This window comes from Pelodiscus sinensis, chromosome 17 (assembly GCF_052426305.1).
Source record: "Pelodiscus sinensis isolate ZL-2025 chromosome 17, ASM5242630v1, whole genome shotgun sequence".
Taxonomy (NCBI): Eukaryota; Metazoa; Chordata; order Testudines; family Trionychidae; genus Pelodiscus; species Pelodiscus sinensis.
The window spans coordinates 5096965-5120437 of record NC_143068.1 but is presented as its reverse complement, the minus strand read 5'-3'; the positions used below and the strand labels follow the sequence as shown (position 1 = coordinate 5120437).

Below are 23473 nucleotides of genomic sequence, written 5' to 3'. Positions count from 1 at the left end.
GTTTTGTCGACAGAAGTCCACTTTGTCAACAAAGCTCTGTATCTAGACACACCCTCAGGGTATGTCTACACTACCCCGCTAGTTCGAACTAGCGGGGTAATATATGCATACCGCACTTGCTAATGAAGCCCGGGATTTGAATTTCCCGGGCTTCATTAGCATAAGCGGGAGGCCGCCATTTTTAAATCCCCGCTGCTTCGAACCCCGTGTAGCGCGGCTACACGGGGCTCGAACTAGGTAGTTCGGACTAGGGTCCTATTCCGAACTACCGTTACTCCTCGTGAAACGAGGTGTACCGGTAGTTCGGAATAGGCACCCTAGTCCGAACTACCTAGTTCGAGCCCCGTGTAGCCGCGCTACACGGGGTTCGAAGCAGCGGGGATTTAAAAATGGCGGCTCCCCGCTTATGCTAATGAAGCCCGGGAAATTCAAATCCCGGGCTTCATTAGCAAGTGCGGTATGCATACATTACCCTCCTAGTTCGAACTAGGAGGGTAGTGTAGACATACCCTCAGAAACTAACAAACAATGTAGATGGGATCATGAGCTCTTGTGGGCACAACCCACTTCAAGTTCAAGACAAGTGGAACTAAATGGACGAATTGAGGTCCACCACGGGGTGTTCAAGTACCAGAGGGGTGGCCGTGTTAGTCTGAATCTGCCATTCCCCCCAAACTTGGAGAGACCAGAAGAAATGGGAAAGTTGCCAATGTAATTGGAGCAGTGTTTGTGGGGTGATTGCTCATGTTTGTTCTGTGAGAGAAGGGAGAGATCCCGGGGGCCATTCCTTAGCTCTGCTGCTCCTGCCGTGAAGCACCGAATTTCCAAAGCTGAGCTAACTTGATTGTGCCTGGGGCAGCAGCCCCACTCTGCCTGAGCAGCCTCGTGGCTGCTGGTGTCACAAGGGGCTTGCTCCTCCCAGCCTTCGGCACAGAGCAGCCTGTGAGGCTGGGGGCCGCTCATGATGAAATCTGCAGCTTCCTTCCCCACCCACCATCCCCTCAGCCTGCTTGTCTCAATGAATTTGAAAAAAAGGGCTGCAGAGGTGCCCAGCTCTGCTGTTGGCTCTGCCAGACATAGCCCTGTGGGCAGAGCAAAGAAAAGCCAGCGGGGGTGGGGGGAAGCTGATTTTTCAGCCAGTGTGACTGAGGGGGGGGAGGGTGTCTAGCCGGGGGAGGGGCAGCAGCGCAGGTAGCTTCTGTCTGGACGGCTGAGAAGCCCAGGGAGGCCACCGAGCACCCTGACTGCTCCCCTGTGTGCGCTGCATTTGCTGCTGCCCTTCTGTTCTTGCCAAGATGGAACCAATATCTCAGGAGCTGTGAATCCAGCCCAGCTGCTCCTGATTTCAGCCAGGAGCCAGGCAGCCGTGTGCCTGGGCTGAGCCTTTTCTTGTGCTCTGTGAGCCTACAGTCCTCCCACCTTGGAGAGCAAAGGGGAGGGGGAGAGGAGTGAACAAAGCACGTGGCCTGCATTGCTCGTTCCTGGGTAGAGGGGAGGCAGGAGACAGTGTCCTGCTAGGGACTTGCACCCCCTAACTCCCTAAATGGCGCCCTTGCTGCCAAGCTGCCGAAGGGGTTTTGCAGCCTTATGGTGCCTGCTAACTGCATGGTGAGGGTGGGAGGGGACTTGCTGCTGTATCTGACATTGGTTCCCCTCAGGAGCTGCTTTCTGCCACTGAACGCAGCCCTCAGCTGAGAAGTCAGGACACAGCCACGTTCTGGCCTATCTGTACAGGGATTCCCGCTTTTACAGCAGCATTCCTTGCCATTACCTTAGCACTGCACATCTGCAGCTTGACCGTGATGGGCTGGCCAGACTCCTGCCTTCTAGCACATGGGTGGGAGGGCCACTAACCCACAGAAAAATCAGCCACGGCCACACACAAGTGAGAGGCTGTGGCTCCCAAAAAACCCAAACAAACCCATAAAACAAAACAAAAACTGACTGACCTGGCTTCCTACAAGCTCAGAGTGTTCCCCGGCCATGGGGCAAGCTGACTCTTGCACTCCAGCCCCACAGCAGGGCAAGGGCACTGAGGCTCAGAGACTTTCCGTGGGGCTGGACCCGTAGGTTCCCCAACCCTGTCTAGTACCAGGCATAACATGAGCCTGTCAGTATCCAACAGGGGCTGAGTGTGTGTCAGGGAGCAGCTTTTGAAGAAGCTACTACAGTGAAATGTTTGTTATCTGGCACTCTGTGAAACAGAAAACTTTGTTAACCGGCATTGCCCCCAGCCACAATACTGGCACATCTTCAGGCGCACAGGCCTGGCTTGGTTTACCATGATTGGCTTAATTTTTTATTTAAGAAGTACTAATCATCTTTAACTCAAAATAGAAATGTGAGACCAACTGCCTCACACTACAAAACTACCAATATTAAAAACCTGAGTTTTACTATTATTGTCCATTGGTTTTTCCTAGGTTGATCGGACCCTCAGATAACCAGAATTTTTAGATAACCAGAACACCCTAATCCCCGAGCGTGATGGATAACACAGGTTTTACTGTAATACCCTTCCCCTCCAGACCCTCAGCAATGCGCAAGATGTGGAGGTTGCTCCTTCAAGATCTGATTTCTGAGTCCTGGTTTTGTCTAGTCTAAGCTTTAAGGAAGCAGCTTCCTCTTTGATTTCCCTGGTTTCAGTAGCTGCCTTTTGTTGCTCCATTTTCGAAGCGAGCCATTCACGATTCTCTATCACACACATCTTTAGACAGGCTACAGATATCTTTGGAGATTGAATCCAGCTGGTTGGTGAGGAACTTTTTCAGTGCTGCAATATCCTGGGCTTGGTTGTGCTCTTGTCTTGCGGTACATCTGCTTCTGTGATGCGGGCTCAGGTCTTTTGTTGCCTCATTTTTATATTGGCATCCAGAGTCAACAGCTTGAGGTTTATCCAGGGGATTCATTTAAACTTTGATCATAGAGGCTTATTGCCAGTTTGCTAGGAGCATAATTATTAGAGATGAAGCGATACCTGAGGCGGCCTGGGGCTTGGCAGTCATCTTCCTTGTGGACTCCAGAGTTTTCTAGGTCGGTTTGGTTGGGCAGTAAATAAAGAGGGACAGATCCTCAGCCCAGTGTCAGTCAGTACAATGCCACTGACACCAATAGAGAGACACTGCCTGGCATCAGCAGGTGGGCAGGCCTGGGTGGTCCAGAGAGGATGCCACCGTGTTCTCTTCCAAGTAATGACATTTCCCCCTTTTTTTTCCAAATCCCAGATCTTCATGAAGGGCGTCTCCAGGAGCTGGAGGAGTGCTGGCCGCTGAGTCAGATCTGTCCCTGAAGCCCAGTGAGACGTCAGAGGTACAGTATGGCCCAGGTCTGAGTTTTGAGCTATTCCTTCCAAAACATCAGAAGGGTGGGGGAGAGGGAACAGTTGCAACCTGCCTGGTCTGGTGCTGGTGCCAGGAAAGGCAGGACTGGAGCTATGCCAGGAGCTGCAGAAATGGGAGGTTGAAATGTGTTTGTAATGGGGCAGCGCTCACCTCTTAGGAGTGTCCCCTCTCGGGCCAAGTGTGAGTGCCTGGACTCTCCCATTTAGAGCCTTCTGGGCAACTCAACACAAGCTAGATAGGAGTCAGCAGTGTGACCCTGTTGCAACATGGATTCACCAAGGGCAAGTCCTGCCTGACCAACCTGGTTGCCTTCTATGACGAGGTAACTGGCTCTGTGGATGTGGGAAAGTCAGTGGATGAGATACACCTTGACTTTAGCAAAGCTTTTGCTACGGTCTCCCACAATATTCTTGCCAGCAAGTGAAGGAAGTCTGGATTGGATACATGGACTGTAAGGTGGATACAAAGCTGGCTAGACTGTCGGGCTTAGCAGGCAGTGATCAATAGCTCGATGGCTGGTTGGCGGTCGGTATCAATCGGAGTGCCCCAAGGGCCTGCTCTGGGGCTGATTTTGTTCGACATCTTTATTACTGATGTGGCTGAAGGGATGGATTGCACCCTCAGCGAGTTTGCAGATGACACTAACAGGCCGGTAGCAGGAATTTCTGGGGTCGGGGGGGGGGTGCTGTTTTTGTAAATGTGGACCGCAGAGGTGGGAGCGCACCCCCCATGGCTCCCAAAGTAAGCATGCTCCAGCCAGCTGTGGGGAGGCAGGAGCGGCGAGCCTCCCTCCCCCATGCGCCGGCATATTTTGTAGCCTCTAGCAAAGATGTAAATTTAAGTTCCCAGGCTCATTTTTTCAGCTGTTGTGCAGGTTTCCTCTGAGGGTGGGGCCCGGGGCACCCAATACAAGTAATGGCTTGGTGAGGTGCAGGAGCTTCAGAGCATTTCCAAACTTGCTTGTCCCTTCTCGCCCCCCTCTGAGCAAACTGCAACAGAATCAGACGCCACCACCCAGAGGGATGGTCCCCTCACTCCCTGTGAGACTAGAATGTGGGGCTGAGGTGACAGCAGTGAAGCAGGGAATCACCCCTCAGAAGTGGGGGGGGGGACAGAGGCTGACATTACAAAGCTGTGACTGACCAACAGCTCCCGCTAGAGAAGCCATGGCCCCTCCTCTATACCCAGACAGCAAAGGGCAAGGACTGAGGCACTCACCTTAGCTGGGGGGGCCCTTTCTGATACAGTCAGCGGCCCCCCCAGCCAGTCCCACCACCCATCCTGAGGCGCAGCCTGTCTGCCTGGTGGACCAGGGGCTCTCACACTATTGCTGCGATTAGGAGGACACTAAGCAGAGCAGCAGCCCCCCACTCTGCTCGCTATGAGACCTTTGAGACCCGGACTTGGAATGAAAGTCTCAGAGGCCTCCCACTTTTGCGGTGTGCAGAGTTAGCCTGTACCAGTGGCGGGCAATAATTTTTGATGGGGGGGGGGGAGCACTTTAAGAATTTGGAAAGAGATCGAGGGCTGCGCTCTTTCATATTAATGGAGGAGGAGCAGGGCCTGGGACGGAGATTGGTGCAGAAGGGAGCCTGCAGTGCAGGAGAAGGGGTGGGGTCTAGGAGGGAGTTTGGGTGAAGGAGGCAGTCGTGTTAGGGTACGAGGATGCAGGGGTTTGGATTTGAGTTGTGACTTAGGCAAGGCAACTGGGGTACAGGAGGGGGTGGAGGAGTTTGGGATGTGACCTGAAGCAGGGGATTGGGGTGCAGGAAGAAGGCAGAGGGGTTGAGTTATGACCCGGGGCAGGGGATTGGGGTGCAGGATCTGGGAGAAGATATGCTGCAGGAGGAGGAGCAGAGAGTTTGGGTTGTGACCTGAAGCAGGGAATTGAGGTGCAGGATCTGGGAGGCAATATAGGGGTAGAGGGTTTGGGGTGCCAAAGGCAGGCTCTGGCTGGGAGACTTACCTGCTTGACTCGAAGCCAGCAGCCTTCTAAAGCAGATGTCCTGACCCACCACCACAACTGACTGCAGGGACCACGTGGTTTTTGAACAGCTAGGAGCCTGAGGGGAGGGGGGAGGGTGCTTTGCAAGCTGCTTGTTGACAACAGGTAGCTCCCATTAGCTGGAAACCAGCCAATGGGATTGTGCTGAGTGCAGGCTCAGTACATGAAAGCTCACAGCTGTTCAAATAAAGCTCTGCAGCAGTTTTTCTCAGCAGTGTGCTGGGGGGTGGGAGCAAGCAGGGAACCTGCCTGAGGCTCCCTGCTGCCAGCCTGGAGGATGTTTTGCTGAGGCCTGGTCCATACTCTGCCCCCACCCCACCCACCGGGCTGGCTTGTCATAAGCACCACAGGAGAGTTGCATCGCATGCTGGGAGTTGTAGTCCTTTTTTGCCTCCCCTGTTTCACTCCCCATGTCGGGCAGTGTGGAGGGATGGGGGTGGGACTACATCTCCCATAGGGCCGGGGCCCTTCCCTTCAATGCCAGCCAGGCATTGGCAGCAGGTGCCTTTCTCTGTAATCTCTGATTGGACCGGTGGCTGGCAGCCAGCAAAGGGGGAGGCTGCCACTTGAATCTGACTGGAGACACTGTAGGCTGCTGGGTATCAGTGTTGAGGAGTGCACTGGGAGCTGCAGATGGAGCTGGCAGGATAAAGTGAGGGGTGTGCAGGGCCCAGTCCCACTCCCGGCAGGGGGAGGAATCAGCCCCAGCCTTTCCCCAGCCAGCCGGAGCAAGGAGGAGAGAAGCTGGGGCAACATGCTGCCCCAGACTTTCACAGCCTGGCCGGGATCAGCCCCATGGGAGACCATGAGGGGGTTCGTTCATACCCTTCAGCCACCTCCCTTCCCCACGTATGGGTCTGGCTAAGCTAGGGGGAGAGGTAGATACACTGGAGGGCTGGGATAGGTTCCAGAGTGATTGAGACAAATTGGAGGTTTGGGCCAAAATAACTCTGAGGTTCAACAAGGAGAAATGTAGAGTCCTGCACTCAGGATGGAAGAATCCCAAGCATTGTTACAGGCTGGGACCGCCTGGCTAAGCAGCAGTTCTGCAGAAAAGGCCCTGGGGATTCCAGTGGATGAGAAGCTGGGTAGGAGTCAACAGGGTGCCCTTGTAGCCAAGAATCCTGTCAGGGCTGTTCCTCACTCTGTCACAGAGCAGAGAAGCTGAGGGCCCACAAGAGAGCTTCAAAACCTTGTCTCTACAGGTGCTGGTCACAAAAAATTTTCCCCCAGAATCATAATACCCAGATTTTGGGGAATTGCTGACACCATCAATTGCTTTTTGATCCTTAAAAACCCGAGGGGAATACTTGAAATCACCCCAAGGGCACCCCAAGGTCTTTTGCCCCAAAAGAGCTTGATAAAAGAAAAGAGAAAAACAAGCTGCAGTCTCTGGCAGCTGACCCCTGAGTCAGAGACTTGCAGATACCCACAGACAGACCTTCCAGGACCCAAGAATCTGTTACCCCAAAAAATTCCCACTGGAGACCTCCCAGGGTGACACTAGCGTGGGTTCATTGATAAACTGGGTTCATTGATAAACTAAAGAAGACAGAGCTGCCACCAAAGGTTTAAACTGAAGAGGGAACCAGCTATCTCTCACACACACAAACAAGCACACACACCCCTCCAGTCATTCACTCATTCACACACATTCATTCCTGCCGGCGGGCACTCATCTTACACAGGCCTACGGGTTGCAGAAGGAGCCAAACCATGTTGGAAACTGGCTGTAGGAAGAGGAGCTTCTCAGGAAGAGGGTAAAAAGGGGCCTTCTGCCATGTGCGCTCTCCTTTTATTGTCTCTGTATAGCTCCTGTGACTCATCCACCTTTGCCACCAGAGAGCATGCCCAGACTTCCCTTGGTCCAGCAAAGCAGCTGTCTGATGACTCATCACCATGTGCCCAGCCTTGCAACTTCAAAACCACACACACACACCCCTCTTCATTCACTCAGGAGAATGCAGTTAGAGCAAGTTACTGTACAAGCAAAGTGGCTGAGAGTTACAAAGTTGCAGCTTACAGTAAGTGTCTGAACTTATAAAGCAAAGTTGCAGAGAGTTACAAGTTTCCAGGTTTTACAAAGATTACAGCAAGTTGCAAGGTTTAACAAAGATTACAAAGAGTTGCAGAGTGTAAAATGCAATGCAGACAAACCATCAGCAACGAAGTGACTTAGAAGACAATTGCCCCCACCCCAGCAATGCAGGCAGCAGGTTTTTTCATGTGTTGGCAGGACCTTACAGTTTAGTGTATTTCCAGAAAATGCACGTGTAAAATCAAGTAATAGCTCAGGCGGAGGCTTTTTATGCAACAGAATCAACTCATCACCTTAAAAACAAGTGATTTTAATTACAAAACAAATGATAAACTTGCAAAAGCATACTTAGTTGCTAGATGTTACAGAGCAGCTAAGGAAAACAAATTAAAACACAGAACAATCTAGGAACAATGCTTAGATGGTAATTGGGGAGGGGAGGCATAGAATCACACAGAGCAGTTCAAACCAAACTATGACATAAAGAAAAATTACTCTGAATGTGACTGAATTCACTTTTCTCTTTTACGTATTTCTATTTTTCTCTTCGTTCAGTCCACTCCCTTGCCCTGAATTCCTTGGAGGCATGGTCGTCCTGCCTGGCTTTAAATCATTCTGTGTGTCTCAACTCCTGGCTTCTCTCTCCCACACAAAGAAAGCAGGCAGGGAACCTATATCCAATTCAAATTTCAACCCTCTATCTCGACTGGTTCTCTCGGCCCCCTGGCCAACACCTTTGCTAGCTATCTGAGTTTACCTCTTAGTCACCGGGCGCTGGTTAGTAGGGTTGCCAGGTGTCTGGTATTCACCCAGACAGTCCGGTATTTTCAACTCCTGTTCGGTAAAAAAATTCAGAGAATACTGGACACCTAAAATGCCCAGTATTTTCTGAATTTTTCCCCAGTCAGGAGGCAAAAATGCCGAGCACCTGGCAACCCTATAAACACTCAGTGCCCAACCTACCCCCAGCCCCCATGCTTGCCTGGTTCCCCCAGGCTGCTGGCACAAAATGGCTGCCTGCCAAAAGACCTAGGGGAAACAATGCTTCCCCTGGGTCTTGGTGCTCAACCGCTCCCCTGTTCCTATCCCTGCACTCACTCTTAAAGGGGACATGTTGTTTTAATGCTGTTTTATTTTAATTTGTTTTGGCTTAATTGGAGTCCCTTTTTTTTTGGCTTAACAACTTTGGACTCCCCCTTCCCTTTCCCCCCCCCCCCTCAACAGAATTTTTTCCTGTTTTTTGGGGGGGGAGTGTTTGGTATTTTTGTTTCAACCATCTGGCAACCCTGCTGGTCAGCATTCCCCCTGTCCTTTACAACAGCTAATGACATATTAGGCTGCAATAGAAGGAGCATTGCCAGCAGATCTAGAGAAGTGATTGTTCCCCTTTATTTGGTACTTGTGAGGCCACATCTGGAGTGTTGTGTCCAATTCTGGGCTCCCCACTACAGAAAGGATGTGGACGCATTGGAGAAAGTCCAGTGAGGGGCAACAAAAATGAGACGGGGCTGGAGCACATGACCTATGAGGAGAGGCTGAGGATTTGGGGTTATTTAGTCTACAGAAGAGAAGAGTGACTAAATAACCCCTTTAACTACTTTTAGTTAGCAGCATTTAACTACCTGAAGTGAAGTTCCAAAAGGATGGAGAGAGGCCGTTCTCAGTAGTGACAGATGGCAGAATGAAGAGCAATGGTCTCAAGTTGCAGTGCAGGAGGTGTAGGTTGGATATTAGGAAAAACAGAAGGGCAGAGTCTCCATCCCTAGAGGTTTTCAAATCCCAGCTTGACAAAGCCCTGGCTGGGATGATTTAGTTGGGGTTGGTCCTGCTTTGGGCAGGGGGTTGGACTTGATGACCTTGTGAGGTCTCTTCCATCCCCATGATTCTATTATTCTTTAAAAAAAAAAAAAAAAGCAAACATGATTCTGGGATGCATTAGTTAGCAGGATTGTTATGAGCAAGAGAAGAGAAGTCATTCTTCCACTCTACTCTGTGCTAATTAGGCCTCAATTGGAGTATTTCATCCAGTTCTGGGCACCACATTTCAAGAAAGATGTGGAGAAATTGGAGAGGGTCCAAAGAATAGCAAAAAAAAATGATTAAAGGCCTAGAAAACATGACCTATGAGGGAAGACTGAAAGAACTGGGTTTGTTTAGTTTGGAAAAGAGAGGACTGAGAGGGGACATGAGAGTGGTTTTTAGGTACCTAATGGGTATTACAAGGGGGAGGGAGAAAAATTGTTCTCCTTGGCCTCCGAGGATAGAACAAGAAGCAATGGGCTTAAACTGCAGCAACAGAGGTTTAGGCTGGACATTAGGAAAAAGTTCCTAATTGTCAGGGTAGTTCATTGCTGGAATAAATTGCTTAGAGAGACTGTGGAATCTCCATTACTGGAGATATTTAAGAGCAGGTTAGACAGGCATCTATCAGGGCTGGGCAAAATATGGCGTGGTGGCCAGATCCAGCCCATCATGCCACCGGATCTGGCCCACGGACCACTCTGCCGGGATCCTCAGGCACACGCAGCTGCTGCAGTTTAAAACACAGTCCCTGTGTCTCTCTGCTCTGCAGGGACGGGGGAAGCTTTGTGTGATCTCCCTGCCCCCAGCCCAATTCTCTGCTCCTATTGGCTTGAAACAGCCAGCAAATCAGAGCTGCCTCCTGCACACCAGGCCCTTCCCCTTCTCCATCCTAGACCCCACTTTCACAGAAAAGTGCGGCCCTTGACCACTTGCCAAAATCTTGGAGTGGCCCCCGACCAAAAATTATTGCCCACCCCTGATCTAGATGGTGCTTGGTCCTGCCGTGAGGGCAGCGGACTGGACTTGATGATCTCTCGAGATCCCTTCTAGTTCTATGATTCCCTGATTCTCCTGTCCTAGCTCCATAGTTCCTTCTCCCCTGAGCCCCACTCCCTCCTTTTATAGCACAGGTCTTTATAACAAGCCTCACCTGCCACAATGAGTCAATAGGTATGAGCCAGAAGTTTCATGCAGGATTCTAAGTGAGTGGGTCTACAATCCCTGCCATCCCATTTCAGAAAATCCAGCCAATCAGCCGATCAAATCCAGCCAGGCAAGCCACCCCAGTTTGAAATCTGACATTCACAATGCACCACCACCAAGCTGCCTTAGGCTGTGTCTACACTGGGCCACTTATTCCGGAAAATCAGCCGCTTTTCCGGACTAAGCTGCGAGCTGTCTACACTGGCCCTTGAATTTCCGGAAAAGCAACGACGCTCTACTGTACAAAATCAGCCGCTATTCTGGAAAAGCTACGCTGCTCCCGCTCGGGCTTAAGTCCTTATTCCGGAACACTGTTCTGGAAAAGGGCCAGTGTAGACAGCCCAGTAGTCTTTTCCGGAAAAGCAGCCTGCCAATGTAGACGCTCTTTTTCTGGAAATACTTATAACGAAAACTATTCTGTTTTAAACATTTCCGGAAATTCATGCCAGTGTAGACACAGCCCTAGTGTTTTCCAGGGCATCCCAAGAGGGCAAAACAAATTCTCAACTCCATGAATATTCTCCGGAGGCAATAACCCATCCTTCAAACATACCACCTGGTTGTGGAGGCCCCGCACACTCAGAAGTGCTCTGGGGCTTCGGTTTGTTCTGGGCCAGAGGTCCAGGTGGGGCTGCGGAGTGTGGGCCAGCCATTTGAACACTCTGCCTCAAGGCTATGGAATGACACCGGCCAGTTTAAATCAGTCCCAGCCCCCTGACTCTCTCATTACTAACTCTTCTGAGTAATTTAATACGCTGGAGTTTGTAGCTGACCTGCTGTTGGTGCATCTGAGAGCCTTGTAACAGCAATGGAGGTCTCACACAACCCTTCCTCTCCAAATTACCCTTTCATTTTCAAATCTCTTTTTTGATACTCCTTCCCCCTCCCCCTCTGCTTCTGTTCTCCTCTGACCTACTTAACATGTTCCCCCTCCAGAAGAGATGACATCTCCTGGGGAACTATGAAAAACATGCTATTTAGGGACAATCACATAGATAGGATCATTTCTGCCTTTTTGTTCCCTCAGATTTGATTTTATTATCAGGGACATTTGCATGAAAATAGGTTGCCTCTTTCTTATAAGAGTTCATCTGCTCCTGTAGCTTTCTCAACACCTGAAGTCACAATCCTGTGTCAGACTGAAACTACATATTTCCACAGCAACCAGCGGTGGTGACCCAGAAAGCAGATATAAGGGCATCTCAAGCACCTAAGCTCCTAAAGATCCAAGACTATTTTTTCCTTCCTCAGAGGAAGTCCCCACACCTTGGTTGAATGTAGTTGACAATCCAGGCTTGAATGGCCTCTGGGCACAACGGCACCCTGTCAGAAATGATGAAATGCAATGGGGGGGGGGGGCAGGCAGTTCATCACTTAAGTTCCAGGTAGGCCCTGTTGTGGGGGCTTGACTGGTGTTTAGGCCTCAGCATGGGAGATCATTTCACTGAGGTGTTTTAAAACCCTAGTGGAGACAGGGCGAGTTGCTCCTTTGAATGCTGCCGTTGTGGGTGCTCCACTTTGGATGTCAATGCATCCTACTGCCGGCGATCAGAGAGTTTTGGTAGCAGTGCCCAGCGGTAGCATGTTGTGCACGCACAGAAGCAGAGTCGTGGTGTTGTTGGCATGACATGGCCCCTTCAGTTCCTTCTCTACCATCCTTGGCAGCAGGCAGAGCCTCCGGGCAGTCCTGACTGCTTCCCCCTAACATGTCAAAAGAGATGTTAAAAAGTTGTTATTCTCCTCACCTCTATCCCTAATTCTCCAGTTTAAAACAAATATTACTTTCTTTTCCCCCTCCCAACCCACCGGCCTCTTCGGATAACACGCCGTTTCTGCAATGGACATTATGCTGGTTTTAAAAAATGCGACTACTGCCGAGAGGCCATGTCAGTCTCTGATGGCCACGCTGCATGTGTTCAGTGCCATGGGGAAGCCCATATTCCCCAGAAATGCCCACATTGCAACAACCTTAAGGCCAGGGTGATACAGGATAGGGAATTCCACTTGGAGATGATTCTGCTGGAGAAATCCCTACAGCCCAATAAAGGAACACCTTCCGCAGGGTCTCACAAAACCACAAGCAGAGGCAAGGTTCAAGATTCCAATAGTTCCAAGAAGTCAGCTTCAGTCCTCCTACCCAGGACTCTCAAAACAGGAGAGCTTCCCTGCAAGATCTCTGTCCTCAGTGCCAAGCTCTTCAAGAGTCAGTACCGCGGAGGTACCGGGCACAGCCAGCACTGCCAAGACAGACATCTGCTTATGCCTCGTGCAATGAGGTTTACAGGATTGGTCGGCAAAGGCTTTCCTTGCCGACTGATCCCTGTCTTGACTGCTGCTTTGTGCTGACAAACAGCTGAGCCGGCACAACGTGGCGGCCATTTTTATTCTAATGAAGTGAGGGATATTTAAATCCCCGCTTCATTGACTATGTCGGTATGTCTAATTTACATGCCTCAGTTGGCAGAGGCATGTAGTCTAGACATACCCTAAATGTCGAGACCTCTTTGGGCACAAAATAGATTCACCAACCACCTTCCAGTTCTGTGTTAAAATTATTCGGCTCTCCTGGCCAACTACAACTACTCTGATTATACCAAACTTACAGAGCTGCTCAATGATTTGCCAGAACACAAGCGTCCTCAATTGCAATCCATCATTAAAGAGTTCCAGACAGTATCCCAAAGTGCCCTACAGGCGACCATGGACATCACTGACAGAGGGGCCCCAACCACCACCACAGCTGTTGTGATGTGCCATGAAATGGTAACCATGGTGTGTGCAACCATGGACCTCTTTCAATGTCTTGGCCTCCAGATCAACACACAGAAATTGACCCTGGAGCCCACACAAACTCTAGAGTTCATAGGAGCACTCCTGGACTCCACACAAGACAGGGCAATATTGCTTTAACACTGATTCACCATGCCTGCAACACTCATAACCACAGTCGCTCACAGCCCCTGCGACATGGGGAATACCTTGCCAGAGGATGTGGTGAAGACTAGGACTTTAACAGGGTTGAAAAAAAGAGCTAGATAGATTCATGGAGGTTAGGTCCATCAATGGCTATTAGCCAGGATGGGTGGGAATGGTCCCTAGCCTCTGTTTGTCTGGAAATGGGTGACAGGGGAGGGATCACGTGAGGATTCCCTGTTGTGTTCCCCCCCTCTGGGACATCGGGTATTGGCCACTGTGGGCAGACAGGATACTGGGCTGGATGGATCGTTGTTCTGACCCAGTATGGCCATTTGTATGTTCTTATGTTCCACTCTTAGGGTACGTCTAGACTACATGCCTCTGTCGCCAGAAGCACGTAAATGAGGCTACCAGGCATAGGAAAATGAAGCAGCGATTTAAATAATCGCCGCTTCATTTAAATTTACATGGCTGCTGCGCTGAGCCGACAAACAGCTGATCAGCTGTTTGTCGGCTCAGCGCAGTAGTCTGGACGCACGGGTGTCGACCACCCAGGTATGCCTCCTGGGATGAGGTTTACCTGGGTGGTCGACAAATGCCTTTGATGTCAACACCCGTGCGTCCAGACTACTGCGCTGAGCCGACAAACAGCTGATGGGCTGTTTGTCGGCTCAGCGCGGCAGCCATGTAAATTTAAATGAAGCGGCGATTATTTAAATCGCTGCTTCATTTTCCTATGCCTGGTAGCCTAATCTACATGCCTCTGGCAACAGAAGCATGTAGTCTAGACGTTCCCTTAGGCAGGTTGAATTTTCTTTTGGGCGGGTTGAAATTTCTTATGTGCAACACCAATATTGAGGTAGTGCACCCACAAGTACAAACAAAAACCCCAGATATAAATATATATTTTAAATAGTCCATAGGTGTGGAAGAACGTATATTAAAACAAAAGATAACTAACAAGGCACAATGCTTATGATTATTTAATATGAAATCAAATAAAAAGAAAATTAACACTACCTTTGGCTGAAGAAGTGGGGTTGTGCCCACGAAAGCCCATGATGCTATTTATATATTTTTGTTAGTCTAAGGTGCTACAGAACCACTGTTATTTTTTTAGTTACAGACTCACATGGCTACCCCTCTGAGACATGCAGTACATTTACCATCAGCCTTTCTAACACAGAGATGCATGTTTCAAAGATCTTGCAAACAAGGTTTCATCCTACAAAACATCCAGCTTCATACCCAGTACTTGATAAGAGCCAGAACTCTATCAGATAGCAAAGATCTGGCCTTAATGCAATACATTTTACCATGTATTAATTAGTACCACAAGATTTTAAAAAAATAATTAAGATCAGAGTTTTAGGTTATCTGCAACACTCAAAAAAATTCTGTTAAAAGAATCTTTTTCTTTCTTATCTTAAACCATTAACACAGGGATGGGAAATAATTTTTGATTGGGGGGGCACTCCAAGAATTTGGTAAGTGATTGAGGGCTGCACTCTTCCATGATACTAATGGAGGGGAGGTGCAGAGGTCTGGGATGGAGGGAAGGGAGCTTGGGGTAAGGGATTGGGGTGTGGGATCTGGGAGGGAATTTGGCTTAAGAGGGGATCATGACCTGGGGCAATGGACTGGGGTGAGGAGGGGGTGTAGGGTCTGGGAGGGGGTTGTGACCTGGGTCAGGAGTGCAGGAGGGGGTGCAGGGATTGGGGCTGTGACCAGGGATAGCAGATTGGAGTGTAAGGTCTGAGAGGGGGTTATGACCTGAGGAGGGGTATAGGAGGGGATGCAGTGTCTGGGAAGCTGCATGGGGGCTGGAGGAGGGGTGCAGAAGGTTTGGGTTACATGGGGTAGGAGGGCAGAAGGGGGGCAAAGGGTTTGGAAGAGAGAGAGAGGCTGGGGTGCCAGAGAGAGGCTCTGGCTGGGAGATCTTACCTGACTCTAAGTCAGCAGCCAAGCAGGTTCCTTAGCCAGGGTCCCTGCCTTCCAGTCCCTGTACATGCTCAGGGGAGCTGCAGGAGCCATGTTTATTGCTCTAAACTGAATGCTGTGAGCCGGGGGATGAGGGAAGAAGGGCACTTTACATGCTGCCTCTCCTGAAAACAGGCAGCTGCTATCGGTCGAAACCGGCCAATGGGAGCTACAGGGGGTGGAGGCAGCATGGGAAGCCTGTCTCCCCTCCCTCCAGGCTCTCAGTGTTCAGAAACACACACGTGGCCCTGCACCCAGCTTTCCGGAGTGCCGAGTGGGTGCGGGGCAGGCAGGGAGCCGGCTGAGGCTCTGGTGGCTGGATCCAGCCCACAGATCATCTTTTGCTGGAGCCAGCTTTTCCATTTATAGCAGGCATGCTTCTGCTCCTCCGAGAGGGTGAGTGCTCTGCTCCTCCTCCCCCAGCCGATCAGCTGAGCTCCCTGCCTGCATGGGGAGCTCTGAACCTTTGCACAGGGCTCAGGAAAGGGCTGCACGCTCATGCAGGTACACAGCTTGCAGGGAACCTTGCTGCTCACCACAAATTAGGCAGGCAGGTCATGCTTCCACCACAGGGACTTATCTCCCTACATGACTCCAAACCTTCTGACAGGCATCTCTTTTCAACAAGACCCTCCATCACTCATCACTGCAGACGCATCACTCAGAGGATGGGGTGCTCACCTAGATCACCCGGTATCCAGGGCAACTGGTCGCTATCTGAATCCCACCTGCACATCAATCTTCTGGAACTCCAGGCAGTATTCAATGCTTGTCATCACTTCCTACTACTAATCTGAAACAAGACCATGCACATTCTCACTGGCCATGCCACATGCATGTTTTATACAATTCGGCCAGGAGGAGCCCAATTTCACACTCTTGAGCTATGGAATTGGTGCATTCACAACAACAAGACTTTGACCATATCCTACCTACTTAACAAAGCACGAATGCCCACACGTCTACTCCAGAGAGGTTTTCAAACCAGGGTCACAGGGAGAAGTTTTCCTTACCACATGGAGCACATCACTCCTGTATGTGTTCCCGCCTATAAGCTGATCACAGCTCCAGACCCACATGCTGCACCCAAACCCCAGTACTCTTTGGCTCAAAGGTGGGGCTCCTCCATGGTTCCACCATGGGGAAGAAACCTGCTCAGATAAGCTCAAACACATAAATAGCCATCATCCCACAGCCAGAAATACTTCCCTGCACAGGTGGAAAAGATCCTCCCTATGGTGTCAACACAAACAGCTGTCTCCTATCAGGGCACCCCAATCTACAATACTAAATTACATATTGGACCTTAAAGAATCAGGAATAGCCATGATCTCCCTTAAAGTTCATCTGGCAGCCATCATAACCTTTCATGAACCAGTGAACGGCTCATCCATCTTTGCTCTTCCTACTACCAAATGCTTCTCATAAGCATCCAGAACATATACCCAGAAGTGCAGTGACCTACACTATTATGGGACCTTAATCATGTCCACAAATGCCTTACCCGACCCCTATTTGAACCCTTGGCCACCTGCTCCCTTCCCCACCTGTTGATGAAGGTTGCATTCCTGATGGTAATCACATCAGCCAAACATATTGAAGAAATAGGAGCCCTTATGGTAGAACCTCCCTACTCTATTTTCACGTAAGATACATTTATATTATTACCATGCCCTAAATTTTTGCCAGAAGTTGCCACCACGTTCCACATTAACGATCCCATCCACTCCCCTGCGTTCTTTCCTAAAACACACAAGGATGCACTCAAAACAACTCTCCATACACTCCACGTAAGACAAGTTGTCGCCTTCTACTTTGGCAGGACCAAGCCATTCCGCAGCTCCACAAGACTGTTCATCTCCATAGCAGAATGGGCCAGAGGTTTTGCGATTTCCACTCAACAGCTCTCCAAACAGATCTCTGCCTATGTATACGCTTGCTGCATAAGACACGAGAAGCACCTCCCTAAGGGAGTCCCAGCACACTCCGCTTGAGCTGTGGCAGCTTTGGCAGCATTCCTTAAAAATGTCCCACTAAGAGACATTCGCAGAGCTGCAACCTGGGCTCTGGAGCACGTCTTCGTGAAACACCACGTCGTCACAGGTGGCCCTGTTGCTACCACTGCCGTCGGCCTTGCTGTGCTTTCCTCCATGTCCAACACAGGACTCGAAAGCCCACAGCCTCATTGGGACACTGCTCTACAGACACCTAAAGTGAAGCACTCACAGGCATGGCACTCAAAGAAGAAGTTTCTTACCTTGGGCAGTAATGATAGTTCTTCAAGATGTGTGTCCCTGTGGGTGCTCCACTCCCCACCCTCCCCCTCCCCCTCTCCTCCAGTTCACCTGATGGATTCTCAGGTAGAGAAGCAATGGAGGGGGCTGTGTCCACGGACACTAATGACACCACGAGACAGCTACTGCTAGCAAAAATCTCTCATCGCCGGCGCAAGGCTGCTCTGACACCTCAAGTGGAGTCCTCCAGGGGCGCACATCTCGCAGCACCATCATTACCGCACAAAGCGAGGAACTTCTTCATCTTCACCTGTGTGAGCAGGGGCAGGGGAACCTGGGGCTCTCCTCAGGATGATCTCTGCTGGGCTGGCAGCGAAGCACATTGGAGGGGCGGGAGCATAAGAGAAGCTGGCCCTCCTGCGGGACTCACCTTTCAAATTGTGTGGGCAGAGATCTTCATCTTCCCAGACTCAATGCAGCATCTTTTGTAAGCACTACAAGGTCATAGGACACGAAACCTCTAGGGCATTTAACTCATCAGCACAATCTGCCTTTCCCCACCAAGGAGCATGGGCAAGGAAGATCTCCCCTTTATATCCCTCTGCTCACTGCTTTAGGTCCGAGCTTGCCAGGATCAGCTGGTGCTGGCATAGCCACTCCCTGCCTCGGAGCAAGCGGGCGGGGAGGGGGGAGGAGGCAGAGTTTGTCTCTTCCCCCCAGGCCTCCTTAGCACAGGTAGCAGTGCATCAGTCTTGTACGTCCAAGGACCTGAGCCTCAGAGGGCCTGAGGCATGTTCTCCAGCCTTTGCTGCAGAGAGTCAGATTTTGATGATCATAATGATCATCTGGCCTTCAAGCCCAGGAATCTGTGTCCCAACCAGCTGACGTGTGTTACCCTGCCGGGGACCGTAACGTCCTGCTGTGTCTTCATCCCTCACAGGTGTGACTGTGCCTCCCCCGCAGGGCTGGAAAGGTGCTAACAACAGCCTGGGGCCTCTTGTCTGCCTGCAGAGCCCCCGTCTCAGCCTCCCCCGAGCACAGCTGTCTGGTTTATTTGTAGCTGCTCCTGTTGCTCCCCACTATGAAGCAAACACCACATCTTGCTTCTTAAACCCATGACGTCACGCCTAGAAGAGTTTGGAAAAGGACCAAAGTGAAGGCGTTTCACAAGCACTGAAGAGCTTCCACCCTGGGCTGTAGAGAGCAGGCTGTAGCGTTGCTCTGAGCATGGGATAGGGTCCTGACTGTCTTGGCTAATAGCCATCGATGGAGCCATCCTCCAGGAATTCAACCAGTTCTTTTTCTGGACCCAGTTATATTTTTACCCATCACAACATCACACACACACCAAAAAGAGAGAGAGAGAGAGAAAGAACGCCCCGGATGCTAGGGGGAACTGTATAGCAAGATAATGAGCGGCTGGCGGAAAACCTGTTGTATAATGAATTGTTATAAGTAGACATTTTCTATTTTTATCCCTGTGATTAGACTTCGAACCCTTTGACTCATCATTAATGTATTGCCGTGGAAGCAGGCTGCAGCCTCAGCTGAATTCTACGCAGTGTTCTAGGCTAATTTGGGGAGTCTTGAAATCATGCGTGTAGGCAGACCTACGTCACCCATGCCACGGCATACAGGCTTTTCATTTCGGTGGGTGGCGGTAACATTCCTTATGCCAACTGGCAGGTTGTTTGTTCCTCCGTTGGCTATTTATTAACACACTGCAAGGCTGCTATCGACAAAAGCCCCTCTCCCCTGGTGGCACAGCCCAAGAGGAGGATGTGGGCATGGCTACTTCTGGGCAATTATGGGCATTGGAGACCAAGCGGGTAATGGCGCGGCCTGGGCTGTGTGCACACAGATCCACGCTGTGGACTGCCCCTCTGCTAACGAGTCAAGTTGTCCATGGATTTAGATTACGTTCATTGTTCCTCATTGTCTTTATGAGAACCCAATGGCGCCGTGGTGTGTTACTGTATTTATGTGGCACCAGGAATGGTACCCGGGCACCCTACCTGACTTCACATGAGACACTGAAGAGCTCCAGAGACACCAAAGGCCGGGTCCCTCCTGCTGCCCAGCGCTATGCTTTGGGAAAGCCAAGGCAAAGGGGATCTTTCAAAACATGCCCATGCCTGTGCTTATTGGCATTTCTGCAAGGAACAAAACCCAAAGAAAGCTCAGCCACCAGCGGTCAGGAGCCCCATCAAAGCAAAGAGCTGGAGAGAGGGAAAATAGGCCAATGGAGGGATGATAGGAGTTACTATAGAGAACTTTCCAGGTGTCTGGCTGGTGAGTCTTGCCCACATGATCAGGGTTTAGCTGATCGCCATATCTGGGGTTGGGAAGGAATTTTCCTCCAGGGTAGATTGGCAGAGGCCCTGGAGGTTTTTCGCCTTCCTCTGTAGCATGGGGCACAGATCACAGCTGGAGGATTCTATGCATCTTGGGGCCTTCAAAGTATTTGAAGGCTTCAGTATCGGAGATATAGGTGAGAGGATTATTCTAGGAGGGGGTGGGTGAGATTCTGTGGCCTGCACTGTGCAGGGGGTCAGACTAGATGATCATAATGGTCCCTTCTGACCTTAAAGTCTATGAGTCTATGAGAGGCAGGCGCTGAGAAAAAGGTGTACAGAGGGAGGGAGTGTCGCACAGACAGCTGGCGAAGGGGCGGGCAGGGAGGGACGGAGAGAGGCACAGGCAGACATGGAGAGTAACAGTGATAGAGATGCAGCCGTGTGAGGGTGTGTCTAGACTACAAGGTTTTGTCGACAAAAGTGGACTTTTGTCGACAAAACTATACCTGCGTCCACACTACCGCTGAGTTCTGTTGACAGAACTCAGCAGTTTTGTCGACGCTGGTGAATCTCATTTCACGAGGCATAACGCCTTCTGTCAACAGAGTTCTGACGACAGAAAGCGTTATTGCATGTAAACTGTCCTTGCGTCTACACTGCCATGTCGACAAAGCAGCTTGCTGTGTCGACAGCACTGAATGTAGTGTAGACGCTCTTTGTCGACAGAAGCTTTGTCGACAGAAGCTTTGTCGACAGTATTTGTCGACAAAACTTCTGTCGACAAAACCCTGTAGTCTAGACGTACCCTTAGTCTGCTCTAGCTGAAAGAAAAGAAGAACTATGCAGCACTTTAAAGACTAACAAGATGGCTCACAATGGGATCCGCTCCGGAAGTCCGCGTCAGGATTTGCCTGACAGAGGCAGGACTCGCTCAGCTCTCGGTCCCGGTGCATCCTGCTTGTGCACACCACAAGGCTGCTCCCCAGGTATTGGCTCAGGCAGTCGGAAGCCCACAATTAACCTCAGGCAAACAGCAGGGGTGGAAAGCAAAGGGCTGGGATACGATCTCCTGACCGAGTTATTCCAGTAAAACCTTTGCACTAAACCATCCCCACTGCCCTGCAGAGCTGCTCCCCAGACTGCAGCTAGCCAAGAGCAGAGTCCACCCCCCAAAGCCAGAGAACCACCGGACATTGCAGGACTGGGCCGCCTGCCCAGGCACCATCTCCCAGGCACCAGGCACATGTGGTTGGTGGTGCAGTTGGGACCCACCAACCCCCCTGGCAGTCTGCCCTGACAGCACTGATACTAGCAGCAATCCTGACAGCGCTAGTCATCCATCCAGCTCAAGGCACGTTACAGAGGAGGCCGGGAAAACCGAGGAATGGACGGCAAAGTGACTCCCACTGGCACATACAGACTCATAGACAGTCTGACCCGAACCATAGCCCCTACACAGAGCCCTGCAAATGCACACATAGATATATACAGACCACAGCATCCCACAGCCCTCTACACCTCACCCACACAACTACACACACACAACTACAAAACTACACATCCAGACACAGAGTCTGTTACAGTTAGACACCTTCAAAACCTCAGGTACACCTCTGCTCCCCTACCCCAGCCTCCAGCCACACTAGGGATGTTACATTTACTTTAATCCACTAGTTGATGAGATTTCCCTCAATTAGTCAATAAGCGGGGAAGTTACAGTCGATAAGCGGGGAGCTAATCCTACTGTGGCGCTGCCTTTTAAATGTATTTAATACATTTAAAAAGCAGAAGCACAGGGGGGTGGGCCTGGTGCAAGCGGGGAATCAGCTGTCCCGGCTCGCTCCGGGTCCCCCAGCACACTCTTAATACATGTAAAAAGCAGAGATGCAGTATCTGGGACTGGGTGCAAGCTGGGAATCAGCTGATTCCTGGCTCACGCCTGGCCCCCGCTACTCCCCTGTCTCCCCTGCACCCCACAAAGACGGTGCTCAGGGGTGCCAGATTTAAGCCAGATCCCCTCAACACCGGCTTCTGTAAAACCAGAATCTTTTTAGCATTAAACTAATCTCAAAAAGGGAAGGGGAAGTGACTAGTCGAGGGACTGTCTGATAAGACAGGGTGGGCAAAAGGGCCTCCATGGGCCGGATCTGGCCTGCAAAGTGGGTGGATCCGGCCCCCGGAGGCCCTGCTGCTCCCCCGCGTTGGGGTGGGGGAGCGTGCGAAGCTTCCTTCCGCCCTGCCAGGAGCACCTGGCGCTTGGAAGCACCAAGCACTGCTCGCAGGGTGGGGGGAGGGCTGCCAGGTGTCCCGTTTTGAACGGTATTTGAGCTTTCTGTTCGGGAAACAAACTGAGAAAACGGAACTGTCCGGTGTGTTCTAAACCAGATGGGATGTCGATTGTGATGTCATGTCAAGCGGGTCCGGTATTTTTGTTGAAAACATCTGGCAACCCTAGCGGGGGGAGAGCAGAGGAGGCTTCACACGCTGCTCCGCCCCCAGGCCACTCACAGCCTGGGGAGGGGGAGCTGCGCGAAGCTTCCTTCTCCCTGTCCCAGCCCTGCGAGGAGCCCGCAGCACCTCCAAGTGCCACGTGCTTCTCGCAGGGCAGGAGAAGGCTTCCCCCGCTCCCCCAGACCCCAGGCCCTGAGTGGGGTGGAGGTGGGGGAGTGTGCCAAGCCTCTTCTAGGTCATGGGTGCCTAACGGGAAGGGGGGGGGCAAAGGGGTTTCCTAATCATGGTCTGGGGATGGGGGGTAGCCCCACCCTTTTCCTTTTAGGCCCCGCCCCTTCCGGGGTGGCCCGGGGCCACTTCAACAATTTTTGAAATGGCCCCAGAGCAGAAATTATTGCTCACCCCTGCGATCAGACACCCCTACCCCACTCCTCACTGCGCACACACAGACACGTCCCTTGCCGAGCATCCTCCCTCTTGGCTGAACGCTGCTGTGCCCACGTGAAAGGCTCAGCTCTCTGCATGCCCTCACAAGCCCAATCTAAAAAACAAAGTCTGACCAGCTGTCTGACCCCTGCTGCTGGATTACATTGCACAGCACTTTAAAAATAAGCACCAGATGATTTCAAAGTGGTGTAATTACTACGGGATTGGACGGGGCTGACAAGCTCTTCCACGTGCCAGGGGCATGTCTTTAGACTCTTTATTCATTTTCACTCAGTCCTTACTGAGCAAGAGCCTCTGTATTTGCCTCTGCCTCGTGTACAGGCAGAAAGGTCTCCAGGTGTGTGTTGTGCAGCCTCTAATCCAGCAGCTAAGGAGTTGTGGTTTTAGACTTCATGATCGTGGGTTACACAGCAGTCCTCCCTGTCAGCTGGAAGAGTCCCTGAACGGCGAAGGCGGGTACATCGTAGGGGCTTCTACTTACTTGCAACTGCCTGTTTAATTAGCCCCAGTCCGTTATTGTCGAGAGACACAGCAGAGAGCTTGGGACGCAGCGAGCGAGACGTGTGCTGGCTTCTAAACAACTGGTTAAGTTGCTACCTCCGGGGATCGCTGCTTCATAAAAATGAGTCACTGTGCCGAGGGAATGCGGGAGGGTGTGCGGATCCTCCCGAGTGGAGCCGGCCCCGCTTTCCACACGCCAGGAACCTCTTCATTCAGGAGGAGCGGCCGTGGCTGGGTGGCTCCTTGGGCCATCAGAG

The 23473-nt window shown here is 51.1% G+C and overlaps 1 protein-coding gene across 2 annotated transcripts in view; it reads left to right on the top strand.

Annotated features, from left to right (window-relative positions):
- DLGAP4 (DLG associated protein 4) overlaps window positions 1–23473 on the top strand; it is a 373686-nt gene that overhangs the window by 219492 nt on the left and 130721 nt on the right. For both annotated transcript variants that reach the window (XM_025186419.3, XM_075901397.2), the window contains exon 3: window positions 3225–3309. The gene's annotated coding sequence lies outside the window, so the exon portion shown is untranslated. The remainder of the gene's footprint in view (window positions 1–3224; window positions 3310–23473) is intronic.